Source organism: Triturus cristatus, chromosome 1_1, assembly GCF_964204655.1.
Source record: "Triturus cristatus chromosome 1_1, aTriCri1.1, whole genome shotgun sequence".
Lineage (NCBI taxonomy): Eukaryota > Metazoa > Chordata > Amphibia > Caudata > Salamandridae > Triturus > Triturus cristatus.
In genome coordinates, this window is record NC_140579.1 from 287,168,780 (window position 1) to 287,187,914 (window position 19,135).

The window sequence follows — 19,135 nt, forward strand, 5'->3', positions numbered from 1 at the left end:
GCGATGTAAGCACTTTGCGCCCTAAGGTGAACACCTCCCCACTCTGGTCAGTTTATCGCTGTACGGCGCCAACTTGGTCCCACAAAACGCACACCTGCAGTTATGAGACCCGCACTTGCCACCAGATTATGAAGTGCGCATTTATCAAAGGAAACTGTACATTTATCACCATGAGGCAGGAATAGTGGCGCCACAAAAAAACAGAGTAGGATGTTAAAATGATTCTCTTATTCTGGAAAACATCCACCTGGACACACTGCCCCCTGGCACTGTGAGGATGGGGGTCTTTGACCTGGACAGCACGCCTCCCAACCCCAGTACCCTAGCTTCAGTTAATTCGCATATGGCCGTCTGACACCCTTAACTGTCAAATGAATGTGTTAAATAAACCTTGTACTGGTGCACAAACAAAGCCACGTTTTAATAGATGTAGATTTAAGTAAACTCAAACTCTCCCCGGTCTATAGTACAGAACCTGGATTGTGGAACAATTGTTACACGCAGATATACACTTATTCAACAGCAAATCATTATTCGCGTGCAAGAGGGATTTTCAGACATACATTCCAATTCGTGTTAAAAGTTATCTACGTTTGGATCCCATCGGATGGGATCCGAAAAATCCGTGTGTTTAATGTCACGAAAAAGGAATCCCTTCCTCGGCCAGAACTCCATGAAAAGGAGCCCCGCATCGCCGTATGTAAGGCGAGGGTGGAATGAGAACACGTCACGCCGCCCAGTGACCTCGGCTGTGTTCAGGTGAAGGTCCGACAGCTGTACCAGCAGGCCTGCGGCCGATGATTGCCGGGGAGGGACTGAGACATACCGGAGCCTCCTAGCCAGGCATCGGAGGTGACTGACTACACGTCAGCTGTGCCTTTCAAAGCCCGTCCTTCCAGGGAGAGGGAGTGCGTCCGTGGGAGGGGGCGAGTACCTGCACGCCACTCGGGCAGATGTGCACGCAGGCCACTGCCAGGGGTGTTGGTAACTCCTGAAGTCCCTGAACAGTTTGCTGATATATAAAAAGCCCTACAGGCGCTGCAAATGGAACAGTGTTACACAGTCATGCTACGTGTGCTACAACACCGAACCTCAATTCATTAGTACTGAGGCTGTCCCCTTTTTGGAAAACAAAGAAGCATACTATCGACTGCCAGCAATTAGAATTCCTTCAGCTGCTGCACCTCACGTTCTGTTGTTCTCGAGCTCTACTGTGCGTCCGGACGCCGGGACACCACCGCCTTTCTCCGAGGCGAAGCAGAAATGCCTCGGAGAAAGGCAGCGGCGCTTTCGGATTCGGGGGCGTGTTCTCCTCTTGCCATTGGCTGGAGGAGATAATCAGAAAAGTTGCAAAAAACACGGCCCCGAATCCGAAAAGGACGGGGCCTGTTCGGAGTGACGAAGCTCTTCTCCAATGGCTGGCCAGCATTCAAGAGGCCAGCCAATGGAGAAGAGGGGAGAAGAGGGGCGGGTGCAAGCCCCTCTTCTCCAAAACATTAAATCTCCGACTTCCGGTTCAGCCTTTGGCAGACCGGACGGTCCTCGACCTAAAAACGACATATGGAAGGTCACAAGATCCTTTCTGGATTGGAGTCGCATTTCCTAATTACATGAAGCATGTAAAACATGAAAAGAGACCCCAGTTCAGACACCGACCTGCAGACAGCTGATCGCGCTGCCACTAAAAAACGAATTTGTGTGGATTTGGACTCGCCTGACTCCGAGTGACACTGTCACTTACTTGTGAGGCTTGCACTGCAGTTTAGTTTGTGGGGCAGCCGCCCGCCTTTCTCCTCAGACTTTTTGCCACTGTAACACTAGTCTCTCCCTCGGCAAATGTGCATGGTGCATCACCCTCGGCATCAGACTCACTCAGTGCCCCCGGCCCGCCATGACATGCAGTTTACACTGCGCATGATCATTCCAAAGTGCTCTGCCCTACCCTGAGGCTGAAGACTAGGAAGCTGCACGCTGCGTAGCATTTTATTTATTTGATTGGACTGAGCGGGCGGCATAACATTTAAAATATGTCTACATCCAATGATTACTGGTGGTACAATCTAAACGTTGTTGTTTTATTTAACAAATGCTGTTTGAGTGCTGCTGTCAAATCAATGCAGCGACTACTGTGTGCTGAGGGGGGCCCTCAAGCTCAGGGGCCCCCCTGCAACGCGGGGGCTGCGGGGGCCTTTGTTACGCCTCTGAACCCACCCTACTTGCGACACCCAACAACAAATTAGGCAAACACTCCAGGTACTCATCCCGTGAGGGCGGTCTATAGGTCTGGCTTGCTCCCACCCAGTGCATAGCCGAGTGGCCAGAGGGACCAGTGTAATGGGGGGCCAGGCTCCCGTGGCATCTACATCAGGACTGTCAAATGTCTATCACTGCTGGTAACACCAGCGTCGCAGTCTAAGACAGAGTTGGCAAAATCATCACATGCCCTGGGTTGGCACCCTCGTACCGGAATCAACAAGATAGGGTGTGCGATCCATCAACGTGTCCTTCCCAAGCAGATCAGCCTGTGGTCAATAGCCTGTCCAACATTATGGGGAGATACCATATCGGGAGCAAAGCAATCTCCTCAGACGACTAATGAGCAACTGCACACAGAAGAGTCTAAGAGGCTAATCATTGTCGCTGAGGTGCTCGGAACCTGCGATACGGGCAGCTGGCAACGATCCACCTGGCTTCATCTGAATGGACTTCACAAACTTGGCTGCAGTCAGGTTAAGTAGTGAGCCTTCCCTAGCAGTAGTATCCACAGCTTAGCGGGGTAGAGCAGGGAGTACTTGGCGTACGTGCATTGGAGGGTGCATTTGACTGGCAGAAAATCTCTCCTGGCAGCCTGCACCACCATCATGAAGCCCGAGAAGATGGACACCTCCTTCCCCTGGTAATGAAGCAGTCATCTCTCACGCGCCAGGTGCAAGGCCACCTCTCGGTCTCTATAGTTCAGTAGGCAAGCTATCATGGGCCGGGCTGGGGGTTTCAGCTGGGCCTCTGCCCAAGAGACCTGTGAGCCGGTTTTATGGAAAACAGAGCTGACAATGCCTCTCCAAAGTGCGCTCAACGCATCCCTCCTACATACTCCTCCATTCTGCCCATTGGTGTCAACTCAAGTACCCCAAGGATTCGAAGACCGTTCCTCTTTTAGCGGGGCTCCAGATCCTCATTCTTATTGTGGATAATCTCTAGCACCTTCTCCATGCACAGAAGCTTCTCTCTGTCTGCGGAGTGCCCATCTATTACATACGAGGTATGGCTTTCCAGCTGCTCTATGCGGTCATCTTGTTTATCCATGTTTTTATTTAGGGTGGTCAAACCTCTCCGCAAGGAAGTCCATTTTAGTATCTATGGGAGTTAGACTCTGTTTCAAATCTAGGACCATAGAGCAAATAGCCATCTCCTGGGGCGGGCCATCCTCGCTGCTACGGCCAAGCTAGGGGTCTTCGGTCCATCATGAGTGTCTGCCTACAGTTCTCAAGGAGAGTTTAGCTTGATTTGCATTGGCTTTCCCCATCGTTCATCCAGCTATACACTTCAGGCAACCAGTGCCCAACAGTTAGTTGCCAGTCCAGATCCGCCACCGGGCCCTCGCCACAACCAGGGTCCAGTCTCTCCCCACTCACAGACAGCAGGGGGGCACTTGCAGACTGCCACCAACCCTGCCAGATGTGAATACCACCCCACCTGGCTGTCAGTGTCTGTCTCAATCAAATCTGCAGCCACAGGATTCAAAATGAGAGCTGGCTCCCCAGTCTCCAGGCCCTATCTCACCACGCAGTATTTCCAGAAGTCAGCAAGGTCTTTGAGCTAGGCCCTCCCAATGCGCACCCCAGCATATCTGGTTTCAGCTTGCTGCCAAGTTCAAGGGGCAGGCACTATGCAGTGGGCCGTGGGGCCAACAGCAGCAAGATGTTCAGGGCCGGACGGCGTTCAGTGTCACCAAGAGGCCGGCAGCACAATGTCCAGTGAATCAGCAGGGCCCTATTGCCTCCTCGCAGCAGCACCTCACACCACTCAGGCGGCAACAGAGCGGGAGCAGAGTGCAGTCGATATATGCCGTGCCGTGGCAAAATAGGACGCTTCCCGGTCTGCACTACTTCCAGGCTCCCCTACAGCCCCCTTCATCGTGGAGCTCCCTTCTGGGCCATGGGCCTCCACACATTCATGTCGGTTGGCTGCTTCCAGCCAGCCCGCCTGGTCCGTCTGGGTTCCCAGCGCCGTGGCAGGCACAGCCAGCTGGCACTCAGTATGCGGAATACCCTCCTCCCCTCCTCCACGAGTGCACTCACCGAAAAGGCACTGTCAGTCTAACCCTCTCCAGCTCCGGATGGTGCAGGTCTGGCCCGCACATCAGCAGTAGTCAGTGCAAACCTTGCAGTACTCCTGAAGTCATCTCAAGGCCCAACTCCGATAAAACAGCCTCGAGCAAAGCCTCCTAGTTTGGCAGGCAAGTTTACACGTGCTATCACTCAACCCAGGAAACAAAATGGGGGATACTGTGCGGCAGAGCCTCAAGGGCACAGTCCCAGCTACGATGCCCCAGATATGCAGGACAGAAATCCAGATTAATTACTCCGGCCAGAAAAGCCTCACGGTTTGGCGGCTATCTTGCCGCCAGGCTCTCTAGTGCCCCTACTATTTTCTACAGTTAAATTCCGCCAAAATACGCACAACTTGAAATTCCAATCTCTATGCAAACAGAGGTTTGCACATAGGGCAGAAAACACCAACTAACTCATAATCAGGGCCAAAGTATATTGGCAGCATGCACACCTGCCTTTCATAATGAGGTTCAGCCAGTCAAGAGACACATAAATACACCAAGGTTAATTATGGAATAAACCAACATCTTATTTGGCTTTAGTTCTCATTGACTGTGTTGTCGAAAATCTCTATTGTACAAAAAGAATGGGCTTTGGCTCAGCCCTTTGTTCCTGATTGGAAACCTTTCTTGTCTATCTCATTTCAATGCTCCTTTTTTGATGCATAAACAGTTAGACCTAACAGTGGGACCTTCTAGCTGCCAGCACCTAACCTATTGTCACTCCATCAGTACTGTCCCTTCTATACTTGCAGGGATCTGTGTGCACACTGAATAGCACCCACCGTCACAGTGCTTGTTCCCTCAGGAACCTAACAATTTAGAACAAAAGCACAGGTGCACCACGCAACGGGATTCAATCAATAAGGACAGTTATGAAGTCCATATCCAGAGAAGAAAGTTCTTCAATTTTTTCTTTTTATTCCAATTTCATTTTACGTAGATCAAGAGGTGTCATCTTGCTTATTTCTAGACCTTCACGTGATAATCTGAAGATATATCCATACAGGATTTATTCTGAACACCATCGCAAATCTAACCTGGCGGTTTTGGAATTCGCAATTGTGGGCCGTGCTTTGTAGTTATTATTTGGTCGTGGCCTTTATACAGACGGCACCAATTTCTTGATATAATAACTTACCGGATGGGAACAGCTTACTAGCAGAAATTCCTATGACCACCCAGTTCATGGAAGTACTTGACTCCACCATCATCTAGTGCCCTGAAGAAGTCCTGCACTAGGACGAAACTGTGTGTTGAGTCTTTAGAACTGGACTCTGTTTTTTATCTACGTAAAATGAAATTGGAATAAAAAGAAAAAATTGAAGAACTTTCTTCTCTGGTTATGGACTTCATAACTGTCCTTATTGATTGAATCCCGTTGTGTGATGCACCTGTGTCTTTGTTCCTTATTTGATGATTTTCCTCCCTAGTTTTGTGTTTGTCCCTCATTTCTTTTTTACATTATTTTTGAATGGCTGAGTTGTATCCTGCAACCACTGATGTAAAGGGACTATTTTATTATTTTTCTTTCAGCTCCCCATACTAGTCTGTTAATTTCCTCGCTGTCTTCTCTGTCCCTTCCTCCCCACTATCGTTTTTATTTTATTGTTTATTTATTTTTTGCTTCTTTTTGAGATGGGTCAGCAGCTGCACATGCAACTGGGTTACTCGCTCTTGCCCATTTGCTCCCGCGTTGTCAGCTAAACCTGTTCCCCACTTTTAAAATATTTTTTTTCTCCAATATTTATCACAAATCATTCTGGAACTCTCATATCCCAAATGCCTCCAGGTTAGTAGGCTATAGAGGCCAGCATCCAAGCAGGACCACCAAGACTAGGGTAACCTAACACCGTCTCACCACTCCAGAAGATTTCTAGCAGCCTACAGGGACACCGCCTGTGAGATGAAGACCAGCCCTTTTCCAGTTTTCTCTACCCTCACATTTTCTTATCACTTACTCCACCCCTCTCAGTACTGTCTGCCTCCATCCCCTTTGCATTCTCTCCTCTCCATAATTCCTGTTTCCTTCCCCGTTTGCGTGCCTCACCAGCATTTTGGATGTAGGTGAGTTTATGTGTTATTGACTATAATGAATAAACAGATATAAACCATAAAAATTATTTTTGCAAGGGCCTGGCAACTGCACACTGCTACACCGTTGCTTGATTGTTCACATTTGTGTGACATTGGACACATACCTTATTTTTTTAATTTATCCTTCGTAAGTGGCCCTCCCAATCTTGAAAATGTATATTAAGTACATAGTAGAGAACTCATTCCAAGATGGCAACCACCAGGGACAAGCCGGTGCAATCTTGAAATGCTTTTTTATGTGCTTTAAGAAAAATCATTCTAGGATTGCTGCCACGCATGCACAGACAAACAGGGCAGCCATCTTGGAATCATTTTTTGCTATAAATAAAATCATTTAAAGATGGCCTTAACATTGACCAACTGGGGGAAAAACATGGGCAAAGTGAATGAATATGTGCCACGGGTGAGACCAATTGGTTTGTTGTCACTGCTAATCAGGGCACAAGTCCTAAAAGAAGAAGTGGGTGAACTAACCTAATTAATCAGTATGCAAGTGGCATCACGGCGTGTGACATAGCGGCGCGTGAAGCACGTGTAATCACAGCGCATAACATCACAGGAAGTGGCATCACAAGAAGTGACATCAGATCTTAAGCCCTGACATATATGTTTAGCAGGAGTCTGAAATAAGAGAGCCCCATCCCGTCCCCGCCTGCACGTTGTTGCCGATCGAAAGCAGATAACAACGTGCAGGCACTGCTGAATGTGTCCCGGTGTTTTAAAATTACACCGGGATGAATTCAGCATTTTTTTAGTGGGGCCAAACTTCCTGGCAGGGTGGACGGCATCCACTCTATGAGAAAAGTGGGTGGACGCCGTCCAGCCGCGGGTACCCCCGACTCGTGCCCTGCTGCTAATTTCATATACTGAAAGATGATTGTGATCTGGTTATGATAGAAAACTGAGTTGGAAATTTTAGGGAAATGTGTAATAAAAAATTGGAGGATTTTCATCTCTGGTATGGTCTATTTTCTGAAGCATTTTGCATTTATTGTATCATTTTTCTTTTTTTTTTACAGAGTTTTATATAGCACAAACTTGACCCGATTCGGGTATCAGAGCGCTTTACATAGCACCAGTTGCATTACATGAGGACATATTCATTTTTTTTTTGTCAGGCACAGGGAGATTAAGTGATTTGCCCAGAATCACAGGATGTTCAGCTACATTGCCGAGACTCCAACCCAGTTCCCCAGATTCGAGGTCGACCGCCCTAACCGTTAGGCCAACTCCTCTCCCCAAATGTATTGTATCTCATTGAAATGTATCGACCTCATTTATGGTGTGAGATAAAGTCACGTTGATTCAAATGATAAAGCAGTTGCGAGGATGAGGTAAAATGAGCTGCTGTTGCCAACTGAGTTGAATTGATTAGAATATAAAACAACCAGGGGCGTAACACAGGCCCCCGCAGCCCCCGCGATGCGGGGGGGCCCCCACGCTCCAGGGGCCCCCTCACTCTCAGCGTAGGGAGACGGCGCGCCTGCAAGCAAACCTCTTCAGACTTCGCAAATGGTGCTTCTGCGCGCACGGCCTCCCCAAGTCCCAATAAATCAAACTGTGCGCGCACACCATGGTGACGGCCTGTAGGCCTCCAGTCTTCCCTCTCTTTCTGTCTCGCTCCTCAGCTAGTGAAAACCGAGACTTCAAGAAACGGGTATTACCCCCTCTCTCCTCCTTTCGTTTATTTGCTCCCCTGTGAAATGGATCCAAAAAAGAATTTTTTTTGTACTGAAAACGTTGTCTTCTTCTGACACAAGTGCAGCCTCGGGGTGGAGAGAAATAAAACATCCCAAATGTGAAAAATAACTAATTAAAGCAAGAGACAGTGGTTGTAAGGTGGCCAGATTGATTTATTCACACCTAAGCACATTAGCGCCACTTTACAGTGTTTCCCAGTGAAGCGCCCAGTGAAGCGCGACTTTTGTTTTCACCTCTCTCTTTGAACAACATAGTTTTCCCTGTGTGGGAAAGTGCACCTTGCCTGGAGGTACTGAAATACCTGCTTGATGGGTGAATTGGAAAACAAAATGTGTACAGCGACTGTGTGTTTACCAATGTGGACTTTTTAAACCATACTGCCTATGTTTTGAAAGGATATAAGCAATGGGCACTGAAACGGGTCCCTTCCGGGCCCTGTAGTCATGGCCTTACCTTTTCATACAAAAGCACTCACTAATTTCAGAATAATGAGTGTAAAAGGAAAAAGGTAACCATGTTGTTCCTGCTTACATTTCACATGCTTTACTTAATCCTGCATTCCCTATGAGTGTTTGCTTTTTCTAGGATGTTGTTAATTTTTTGTAGGCAGCATATTGCTCTTGTCTAGTGCGTAATTAGAATTGAGTCACATCCAGGTGTTTATAGCGGGTCAGTGCAGTGCAAGTTTCTCTAAGTGGGGCAGTATGGTGTTCAGTGGGGGAGACGATGTGGCGCTATGGTCAGAGCTGCTGAAGTGGAACTGGTGAACCAGGTTCCTCCTTAATGACCAGGCTCCCAGACCACTCTCCTGAGGGAGCGCATTCCCATGCTAGACCTTAGCAGGCGCCGCAGGATCTTAAAAGCCCTGGTGTCTTAGCACCAGCAGGTGGACCCTAGCGGTGGCAAGTGTGGATTAACCTTGAAGGCCTGTCCACCACTATCCATGAAGTTCACCTCCAGTCTTGGGGACAGACCTATGAAGCAGCACACCATAGAGTGGCAGTGACTCTGTCACTGAGGTCACAGGACCCTTGAGCAGGGTGGTTCTAGGGCAGTGCGACCGCACCGGGTGCTAACTTCAGGTGGGGGCATCGTGTTTGTAAGTATAATATGGTTCTAAAAGTACTTGCTGCCTCCTTCCTGGCCTCCAACATTTTTGGGCAACAATAAAAATGTTTGGATAACTCCAGTGATTAATGTTCTTAGTAGAGAGAGATGGTGTTTTGTCTAGTGGAAGGTTTGACTCATGAAAAGGAATGGCAGAGGTGTAATGTGCATGCTGCTAAGAACATGTGCCATGCAGATCACAAAGTGCACATAATGTGAATAGGTCAGTGGGTTACTGCTTTTGTCAGAGAGACCCTATTGTTACTTGCAGTTAATAAGTTAAAATCCTAACATAGAACAGTGAGCTATTAACTGTCATGTAAGAGCTGCATGCAAACTCCAAAGTATAAATTAGAGCGTTATGTTTTTTTCCCCAGTCTTCGATTATCCTAATGTTGCAAAAAAGAGTTCATTTGGGTAGAAATCAATTCTGATTATTAAAGAGAACCCCCAACCATGGTATCATGTTTTTAATTCTGAGTTTGTGTTTCTGCAGACCAATCACTATTAAACTGTGCTGCCTACTAGTATGGTTGTCATGTGACTCCTACTCCTTGTAATCCTTTGTTTTATGTAACATTTCTTACACAGTGATTTACACACATCTGAATGATTGCCTCTGAGTAATATGTGGGATGTAAAGTGCTCTGACACCCTGCACTGGTATTAGTGGTGCTGTAAATGTTCTGTTACCTTATTATTTTGAAATGTGTACACATGCTAACAGTCTCTGCAAAGATTTTTCCATTTTAGTACTAGTGGAACATACAACTGCAGCAATGAGAAAGGTGACCAGTCAACCTTTGCAAAGGGCCCTCCACTTCACAGCAGTACAAGTCATATTTTTTAGTAACTTTTAATGTATTTGAGCTATAAACAATTTATTAGTTAAAATCGTCAGATTATGCAGCAGATAATGTATTATGTGGCAAATATGGCAATTTTTTATGTGGAAAACAATTGCAAACTAGGATATTTTGCCATTCATGTTTGAACTGCTCTTGTGGAAAAAAGGAGACATGCTGATGACAGAAACTCCAGGGCTGGGAGACAAATGGCTTGCGATTCCACTTTTAAGGATATTTGGAACATTCTGTGATTGGAAACGTATCCTACTTTGTGAATGTATTTTAATTTCAATAACACATATTTAACCTTAAATAAACATGTGTATTTATTGGTTAAATTAAATAATGTAATAAGCTGTAACTGGTTAGTGAAATGGGAAAGGAATACTACAAATTGGGATATTTTGCTCTTTCTGCCACACCTCTCACTCCGCCCACTGACCCAATCCATTGGTTATTCCCGCTCTCTGATTCTCCTCCCACAGTTTCCCTGCTTTTTTCCCCCCACTTCAACCACTGCCTGGCACTAACATGCATTAGAGACAACTGTGGGCTTTTACCACTGGGTCTCTTAGAGAATGACACATCAGGTCCATACACGGGGGCTTAACCCAGCATGTTTCTGGGTTCTCCGCACAACGTGTTTGCTCTTTGACGCCAGACTTCTGCAGCTTGTGTTGAGGAAATTAAACATCCCCTTGTGCTTGTATAAAACATAGCTGCCAAGTGGTATTGGCACCATGTCGTGTCCATTTGTAGCTTTTATCCAGCAACACTTTGCATGCTGGAATGTTTAACCCCTTACTTAGATGGTCACAGCACAACTCCCAGAATGCAAGGCGCTGTTGACTTAAAATCCAGGCCTGGCTGGCGGTGTCACACGTGACGATAGAGCCATTTCGAGGCAATGGTGAATCTGTAATTTAGCAGGCGTGTCTATACTCTTAGTAAATTGTAAATACTGCCAGTGTTGACACACTGAGGTCTGAGGCCTCTGTTTGTTATGAAGTAAGGCCCACCCTGGTAGTTCAGGTCAGTCCTTGTGAGGGAAGCAGCTGGACTTGTTTTTACCATGCACTTTGAAAGTATTTTCACCTTGATTCAAGAAGAAAGTTGGATTGTTTTACTAAACATGCTTGATTTTTGTATATTGCTGGACTGGTGATTGCTTTATTTTGCAGTTTGAAAGTATTTGCACTTTTTCTTTTGCTTTACCAACTACAGTTTGTATAGATTGTCATTAGGTACTTGCTGATATGGTTTGTTTTTATTCGATATGCAGTGTTATTTATGGTGTTGCTTGCACTTGTCTGTAATACGTGTACCTTAAATCTTGTATTTAGCATTGTTTACACTACAGAAATGATAAATTAAAACAGACAAACATCTGCATCAATGTTCTGAAGCATCCAAACAGTTTTCTTCCTCAGCCTTGTTTGCCTGCCTGTTTTGCAATGCTAATAAAGACATTATGATTGTAATTGCTTCCTCAGTTCACGTTATTATCAAGCACAACCCTTGACAGTCGCTAGTGTGTGGCATGCAGATGATTCACCAGTCTATTTCTCTTGACTTTTGCAGGATACTGAGTTATATCTTGTGTACTTCTCAGGTATATTGTCAGTTGAGTTTTTATGATATTGCAGGTTTGGGTTGGTCTTTCAAAGTTTCAAGGTATTGTCCATTCTATTTCAGACCCTTCATAGTTGTTCTTTGTTCTTCAGCCACAGGCAGTTACTGAGACAATAGGATCGCTCCTTGGCATTGTTCTGATTGCTGCCTCAGTTAAATAATCTGCTTTTGACAGTATTGTTACAAATGGCATAGCTTGTATGTTAAGAGTGTTTCCCACTTTCTCATTAGAACTTTGAGAGACAACATAGAGGCATTTCATTTAAATATTGTAGGTTTCAAATCAAAATGTACTAGATTTCTCGGTGGTAGGGCAAAGTGGTAGATGGTGGGCCGCGCCGCTGGGGGAGGGGGGCCCCCTCCATGTGCTTTGCAGGGGGGCCCCCTCAAGTTTCGTTACGCCACTGAAAACAACAAATAACTGTCTTTAAAATAGGCCAATTTAACCATTACAGTTTGAACATGTAACTCCTGATTCAATGTCTCTGTGAGCTAAGAAAGATGTATGAAACGTTTGACTCCCTCACAAAACTTCCCCTATTTAATATGGAATGCTTTAATTGGAAGGAAGCCATTTTTTACGTAGTACTAAAGTGACACTGTAAAGGCAAATGTCAACAATGCAACCCCATTCTTGTAACATGGAAAAGGCGGTGGAAAAGAGCATTAACTTAGTCTCGCGTTTGCCATATTGGCTGGGCTTCATTAACATACATGCCAACAGACCCGATTTAGCCTAGAGAGTCCCGGTTATATGTTAGCAATCTCCCATCTAAAATAGCTCTGCTACAATATAAGTCAATGGGGAAAATACAATGTCCTGATTTTTATTTCAAAATCTCCCACGTGCCACTTGTAAAATGTTGACATACATTAAAGGCTTTGTGGCTATTGTCCTAATGGCTTAGGGTCTCTTAACTGTGTTTGCATTCCTCCTTATTAGCATAATTGAAGGTTAAACAGTGTACATGATAAGTGTGTTTAGCAGGACTCCTTCTGTACCACAGCATCTCCCTACCACTTACCCTGTATACCCTAGCCTAGCCCATCACAGGCTTCTCTGCACAATTTATGTTTACAGTATTTATAGCTGCATGTTGGACATCCCCCTGCTACCGGTGGAGGGAAATTGGCACCAAACCTGGGGATTGAGGACTTTCTCTCCCCGGTGTCGACTGCGCCCTTCTTATGTTACAGGACCGATCAGTCAAGGGCATCCAAACAGTAAGTCAGGCAATCCGGAGAGTGACAAAAATCTCATCGGACTTGCGCGTCACTGAGAGGCGGGAGGCGGGAGGCAGAGCCTCGAAATGTGAAAGGAAAAGGGGAAGAGGAAGGATGGTAATGTTGGACCCTGCCAGAATAGATGGAGAGTGAAAAGAAGCCCCAAACACCGTAGTGACAGACCGGAAAACCTGCCCTAGCGTGAAGTCGAGAGCCCTCGCCGAAGAGAGGGAATAGAGACAGTGAGAGAGGAACCAGACCCTGTACGCTGGCAGAGCTTCACTTCACGCCATGCTCTCAGAGGAGCATAGATAGCTCAGGCAGGTGTGGGTGTCTCCTAAACAGAGCCGAGAAGCAGGAGGGTAAACTCTAAGAGGGAGGCGGGTTGCGAAAAAAGGGTCTTTTTACGAGGACCTGTGTAAAACAACAAGAATTCAAATCGGACCACACCTCTATAGTCTGATGAGTTACCAATCCTTTTTCAGTTGTTTGTAGGTTGCTATTTATTTCTTTATTTTGGGAACAGTGACTCCTAGAATATCTTTTTTTCTCTTTTCCTAAAGGAAACCCCTATCCATAAGACTGTGTTTTGGGCAATCCTTCACTTACCTATTTCTACTCCATGAACGACACCTTATAAGAAAAAAAGACAGGACGACTCATCAAACTAACTCCACCCAAAAATAGGGTAAAATATAACATAGACTTACCAGGCCTTTCCTTTTTGTCGAGAGTGCCGGCGGAGGGGACCACCAAAGTACCTAAAGAAAGGAAGAATAACAAGGCCTTTAATTAGAGACATCAAATCATCCACAAACGAAGATTAAGAAAATAAAGTATACTTTTCTATCTAAGAAGTTTGTTGTAGTCACAACATGACACAGAGACAGTGGCTAGAATACTCAGAGTTTATTTCTCCAAGCAAGTAACAACGGCGCACCTCATCCTTCAGTCAGCAGCTGTTCCACTGACCAGACACAAGCCACCGTTCACATTCAAACGTTCGCATTCCCCGCATTCCACAGAGGCGCGCGTCGTGCTGCCGCAGTGACAACAAGATCACAACATACCCCCCTTTCCTCTAAACGCAGGTAGAGCAATGAAATAGAGGAAGAACAAAGAGAAGAACAAAAGAACATAGAGCAATAAAATAACAGTGAGCAAATCCACCCCACAAGAATATGACAAAGTAACGGGCAAATCACCCCACCATGAAATCTTGTAAGTGTTGAGGGAGTCTCCTAGCTCGTAAAGGTCTTTGACAGAGTTGAGTATCTTAGGAACCCTGAGAAGCAGGATTATTAACATAGGGCCTAAAGTTGTTACTCAAATGGTCACCACTGGGACCGGCCACTCTCAACTCAGCATCAGTGCGGGAACTGTTGAGCAATTGATGATCTTGAGCCAACATGTATCCCGAACAGGAATTTCTGTTGGCCGTGGTTTTGGGAGGGTTGTCTCTTGAACAATACTTGGCTACCCTAGGTAAATTCCACTTTTCCCCATTAGCCAACACAACATACAAAGGATGCATTTCTTGAACTTTGAAAGGACCACGAAACTTACATAGGCCTCTGATCCAACAACCAGATCTGACTTTGACCCAGTCTCCCACAAGGAATTTGGCAGAAGACTTGTCTTGCGAATGTACGGGAGAATGTGCATGCACGGGAGTACCCTTGTCCCTGTCACTCACACATTTCCCTTCCACCAACCCTCTGATCCATGAGGGTACTAGTTTGGAAGAAGGTTTTCTACCTCGCATGGCAACGAAGGGAACAACACTAGTAGTAGAATTTTCAGTGGTACGGTAAGCCCACACCAATTGTAAATGTAAATGTAAATGTATGGATACTTGTATAGCGCACGACTACCCGGAGGCCTCTCGGCGCTTGTACGAATACCGCTGTGGAACCCATCCTGGCTTTTCCCTGTGAGGCGTCCACTCCTGGGCACCCCCAAGGTGAAGGCCAGGCATCCTTAGCGTTGTGGGGGCCGTTGTGGAGATTAAGCAAGCTATTGCCCAGAGTTGCAGAGTGGGACTCCATGATTAGAATGGCACCGAGGCGAGAATTATCAGGTCCGTGGAATTTTTGAGCCCAAGGCCCGCCGAGGCGGGGAATTGAACCTTGGTCCCGGGCTAGACCTCTGCATCAGGGTCTGCCGCTCTAATCATTGAGCCACACTTCTCCAATTCATACAAGGTTTCATCAATGTCCAGGTTGCTGGTGAGAGCCAAACCAATAGCCCCTTTAATCATGCGGTTGGCTCTTTCCACAATACCATTGGATTGAGGATTGTACAGTGTGGTGAGGGAATGTTTCATGCCACACTCATGAAGGAACTCACACATTTCTGTAGAAGTTAATTGGGTGCCATTGTCCGTAATAATGACAGTGGGAAAACCTTCTTCTTTAAAAATGGTACGCAGCACTTTAATGGTGACTCTGGTGGTTATCTCTGGGAGAAGATACACAATAAGCCATCTGGAGTGGACATCCATTACGACCATGCCAAACCTTTTGCTAGGATTGACCCCAGGCATGGGTCCAATGAATGTCAAGGCAAATACTATGCCACACCGCACCAGGTTCATGGATGGAACCCGGGACAGACTGTGGTCCAACCTTGAGTCTCTTCTCACATTCTATGCATTCGCTGCACCTTTCAACCCAATCAACTACTTCCTTATCCATTCCTGGCCACCAAAACTCATTCCGCAAACGTTTTTTTGTCAAAGTCTGCCCTAAGTGTCCATCATGGGCTAAGTTGAATAGTCTTTTGTGAATGCCAAACGGGGGAATAATCTTGTCACCGCGCATGACAATCTGGTCGGCAACAATGGATAGTTTGTCAATGACAGCATTAAAGGGCCTAACGCTTGTGGGTAGGGTACTCTCTCTACTCCTACCTTTAAGAATGAGGTTGAGAACACCTTTAAGGACCTCATCTTGTTACATGGCTTCTGCCCACTCCTCTCTACTGACAACACCACAGCTCCACTGAACAACATCATCAACGCTGGAGATGGCTCCTTCTCTCACACTTTGACACACCACATTTGTCCACTTGCTCCCAGTCTAAGGGCAGGCGTGACAGGCAGTCAGCTTGAACATTGTGCCAACCAGAAATAAACTCTATGTTGAAGTTATATTCTTGCAGCCTGGAGGCTAAGCGAGCTAGTCTAGCTGACCCCTTCCCAGTTCCACCAGGTGACAGAATTTTTAGTAAAGGTTTGTGCTCGGTGCGAAGGAGAAATCTCCGCCCCCAAACATACATTCTGAAATATTCTACACTCCATGTGGCAGCTAGGGTTTCTTTCTCTATTACTGAGTAATGACGTTCAGTAGAAGTCAAAGTGCGGGATGCAAAAGCTACAGTCTGTTCTGAGGTACCATCATTCTGAGATAAAACAGCCCCAATGCCAGTATCACTGGCATCAACAGTAACAATTGTTTTAGCATTGTTATTGAAAAGAACCAATATTCCAGCATTACAGATTTCAAGCTTAATATTGTCAAAACAGTTTTGTTGATCAGTGCCCCACATGAAATTGATTCCTTTCCTCATGAGTACCTTTAACAGTTCAGTTTTACTCGCCAAGTTCCTCACAAACTTTGAGTAGTACTCAATTAAACCAATGAAGGAACGCAACTGGTCTCTGTTACTGGGAACAGGAGCCAACTTTATAGATGCAAGTAAATCTCTTTTGGGTTTTACACCTTCAGAAGAGATTGAGTGTCCTAAGTACTCCTCTTCTGTGGCAAGAAAGGAACACTTTTCTCTGCGTAGCGTTAAACCAGATTCCAAAAGTCTGGCAAGGGCATCTTTTAACGCTACATTATGGCTGTTCACAGTATCGCCAAAGACCAGGATATCATCTTGGAAGTAGATGATATTTTTCAGACCTTTAAAGACTTCAGAGACCATCCTCTGAAAAACACTTGCAGCTGAAGACAGCCCGAAAGGCATCCTGGTAAATTGAAAGAAGCCTTCTGTGGTGATAAAGGCTGTTAAGTGTTTAGAGGAGTCGTGCAAGCGTATTTGGTGGTAGGGATGACGAAGGTCTAATTTAGAGAAAAATGTAGTTCCTTGAAACAACATCATCAATTCGTTGATACTGGGTAGGTGAAAGGTGTCAGGAATTATATTTTGGTTTAAACTCCTCAAATCGACACAGAAACACAAATTTCCGTCAGCCTTCTCTGAAATAAGGACGAGTAAAACCCAAGGGGAGCACTCAACAGGCTCGATGACACCATTGGATAGCATATCATCTAACATCTTCTTGACTTCCCTCTCAGCATGATAGGGACTTTCCTAAGCTTATATTGAATGGGGATGGCACCCTATTTGAGTTTTATTTTTTGGACGTAACCTTCCAAATTACCTAGTTGGTCTCTGAAAACTCATTCACCTCCCTCCAAAATGTCTTCAACTGAGAGGTCATCTACCACCATAACCTGTTCAACAGCGTGAGGGTCAATCCTAATATGGAGGTCGTACTGGTGATACCAACCAAGTATGGGAGGTCCAGATTCGCCTACATAAACTTTCCCTTTGACAGACCTGTTTTTGAAAATAATCTCAGACAAAATGTAACCTAGTATGTCAATCTGCTCCCCTTGATACCCACCGGGATTATGTCCTTGGGTAGTAAATTCATGTGGGGCCATTCCTGTTGATATATTCTCTTGGGTATGATGGTATATAAGGACCCAGAGTCCACCATCAGATCAACTTTCCTGTCAGCAATAATGAACTCAGCTTTGGGTCTACATCTCCTTTTATCGTCTAAGGTGACAGGATCGGTGAGAAGGACATTCTCATTACCTACTTCATCAATTAGGGAAGGTTCCACACATAGAATTCTGTCTGCCCTGTATGAACAATCTCCAATGTTTGCCTCCTCAGATAACATTGCCACCTTTCCCTTGTTTGCATCTCTACACATCCTAGCAAAATGACCTTTATGGCCACACCTCCTACATTCTTTGCCAATGGCCCAACAATTTTTTGAGTCCGAGGTGTGATAAGTACTACCACACTTACCACAAGTCTTAGTGTCAAACTTACTTGGATACAACCTGCTGCCACTGTTACTCCTCCCAAATTTAAATTTGGTAGAGGCAGCCACATCCCCTTCACCACCCTCTACAACAGATGTTTCCCATTCATTCATTCCCTGCGATCCATTTCCTTCATGCAGTACTCAGATTCCTCAACGATTTTTGCAATGTCAATTGCATCTTTGAGTGAAGGGTCTTTGGCAGTTCATAAGTGTTTTTATGTCTTTCTGCTTCTACATTGCACAATAAGTTGGTCTCGTATCATTTCTTCAACCATGGGGCCAAATTTGCATTTTAATGAAAGTTCACGGAGTCTTGTGACAAAGTCATCTATGGATTTGCCTACTTTTTGAGATTGAGTATAAAACTTGTATCTCCTCATTACTACATTAGTTTCCTTGGCAAATCTGACCTCCAACCTTTTACGCGCTTCCTGAAAAGGGTCCTCAGTGGGTTGACCACGTTCATTTGTGACCACAGGCAAGTATTTGAAAATATGTTGGCCTTCTTTTCCCAAATTTGTGAGCAAAATCGCTTTTTTTCGATTTGAGCTGTAATCTTGGGCATCTAAGGCTTCCAATTAATTGTCAAACATTTCTATCCACTCATCCCACTCTATGCTGGGACTGCCTGGTTGACTGAGGAAATGCGGAGGAGAGGAGACAGCTGATACATCTAAAGGTGTGACATCCATGTTTTACTTCAATGATGTGCTTTGTTCTACATAAAAGATTTCCAGCATGAAAAACAAGGGTTTGTGCTTCCCACCTTTCACCAGCAGAGGGCAACGTCAATCTCCTCAACTTCTGACTGCTACAGCAATAACATGCAGGAGTTAATGAGCTGAGAGAAAATGATCGTGAAGCGTGACAGTTCCGAGTCAGCTACTCACACACTGCAGTCAACTCGGCGTACTCTGCCCCCCTCAGAGCCCAGAATGAAAGAAGAAACACCGCACTTGCTGAAGTGAAGAACGATGACTCGGTGTCAAGCTAACAGCTGAGGCACCTGTATAATTGCACTTTCCACACTCACAGGGGTGATGCTCAAAAGTTCGATATAGGCGTTTCTTCAGAAATTACAGACACACCACTTGCTTAAAAATTTCCTGCGCGTCACGTTGAGGT